At 42.3% G+C, this 1780-nt stretch overlaps 4 non-coding genes across 4 annotated transcripts; 1 reads left to right on the forward strand and 3 right to left on the reverse strand.

Moving 5' to 3' along the window:
* Positions 1 to 71: 71 nt before the first annotated feature.
* trnaq-uug (transfer RNA glutamine (anticodon UUG)) lies at positions 72 to 143 on the forward strand. The gene has a single exon. It is a non-coding gene; the product is annotated as a tRNA-Gln (tRNA).
* Positions 144 to 828: 685 nt separating this feature from the next.
* Positions 829 to 900, reverse strand: trnaa-cgc (transfer RNA alanine (anticodon CGC)). Its single transcript has one exon. It is a non-coding gene; the product is annotated as a tRNA-Ala (tRNA).
* Positions 901 to 1152: 252 nt separating this feature from the next.
* On the reverse strand, positions 1153 to 1235 carry trnal-cag (transfer RNA leucine (anticodon CAG)). Its single transcript has one exon. It is a non-coding gene; the product is annotated as a tRNA-Leu (tRNA).
* Positions 1236 to 1621: 386 nt separating this feature from the next.
* On the reverse strand, positions 1622 to 1693 carry trnaq-cug (transfer RNA glutamine (anticodon CUG)). The gene has a single exon. It is a non-coding gene; the product is annotated as a tRNA-Gln (tRNA).
* Between the last annotated feature and the right edge of the window lie 87 nt (positions 1694 to 1780).

The raw sequence follows: 1780 nt of genomic DNA on the forward strand, positions 1-1780 counted from the left end.
AAGAACATGTAAACTCCACACACAAAGGACCCAGCTGAGCAGTAGGTTGAGAGTGATAGCACAATTTCAAAGGTTCCATGGTGTAATGGTCAGCACACTGGACTTTGAATCCAGCGATCCGAGTTCAAGTCTCGGTGGAACCTGCTGTTGGGCAGAGTGCAGCAAAGCAGGAGCCTTCTGCACTAAATTCTGAGGTCTGTAGTACGCAGTGTGGTTAGTGAAGTATGTTGAGCTTAAAACCAGAGTTTTCAGTGTCACGAAGGTGGCTCTCTTTGTACCTGGCTACATCTCCATGGTAACTGTGGAGCTAACAGGTTATGTTCAAAGCTTCGGATTTAAATCGGCTTGAAAGAGCGCCTCCCTTTAGCCAAATTGCTTACTGACAATTAGTTAGAAGCGTTTCATTTTGTGCAAGAGAACAGTCACATGGTGCATTACATGCCTCCTTTTTATGTGAACGTGCACAGAGTTTGAACTTGTACTTAAACTACAGGCACAGGCTTGACTAGCAATATATTCTGGGAGTTCACTGAGCTAGTGGTCTGGACCCCTTCTTTTTATAATTGGCTAATCCAGTTGTAGTCACATCCATAACTTAGATTTGTATCCTCTCTGTTTAAATGGCATTTTCCCTATAAAAAAGAAAAACCCAGGAAAATCTAGTTGTGCTTGGTGTGAATGTGAGACCTGGAATAACCTGCAGAACATCTGACAATTGAGATTTTACAGAGGACAAAGCAGTGTACAGACAATGGATTCTCATGAGCAACTTCACAATGAAATGCTTTTTTTTTTTGCTCTTTATTCTTCAAACAAGAAGGTTAACAATGGAGATGCCGGGGATTGAACCCGGGGCCTCATACATGCGAAGCATGCGCTCTACCACTGAGCTACATCCCCTACAAGTCATAAACCCACAGTAGAGGTTGAATTTTTATTGAAACAATAAACAATACATTGTGAGGACAGTATGAAGAAAAAGGACATCATTATTTCTGTTGATTGCACAATTTGCAACGGATTTCAAGTCCATCATCTGAACCGCTCGACCACAACAACTTCAGGGTGTGATGAGAGGATTGCATCCACTTCACCTTGATGACCTGCTGTGTGTCGTGCTTTCTTTGTTGTCAATATAGTCTAAATATCTGTTGTTAGAAGTGGGATTTGAACCCACGCCTCCATGGGAGACTGCGACCTGAACGCAGCGCCTTAGACCGCTCGGCCATCCTGACTTCAAATGGAGAGCTTCGTTCTAAACTTTTTGATAGAGCTAGAGATCAGAAATGACATTTTTCAAGACATTTTGCTTTCAACAAGTAATCCGAACAAGATCTTATTACTCTGAAAAGGGACCGACTGATTTTTATGACTGAATGACTGAATTTACTCACTTTGGGTGCCTTCCACTATCCTCACAACCATTTTATGTAGAAATAAAATGAGAAAGATTTGGACTATCCCAATTCACAGTATGTCAAATGTGCATTTTAATACAAAGTGGTCTGTCCCAGTTGGATGCATACTGCATGTACTCAAAGTATTATGCAGAAGAGCATCACTATTTCTGTTGATTGGGGAAGAGTGACAATTGTCAGAACACTCCCTACTTGCTCACAGCAGGTTCCACCGAGATTTGAACTCGGATCGCTGGATTCAGAGTCCAGAGTGCTGACCATTACACCATGGAACCTCCTCCACGGCTCTTCTCCAACTGCCTGTTTTTTTTCTGGGTTTTTTTGCAGTGGTTGGTTACAACAGTAGCCTCCTAACGTAGACA

This window comes from Stegastes partitus, unplaced genomic scaffold, assembly GCF_000690725.1.
Source record: "Stegastes partitus isolate 25-593 unplaced genomic scaffold, Stegastes_partitus-1.0.2 Scaffold967, whole genome shotgun sequence".
NCBI classification, from domain to species: Eukaryota; Metazoa; Chordata; class Actinopteri; family Pomacentridae; genus Stegastes; species Stegastes partitus.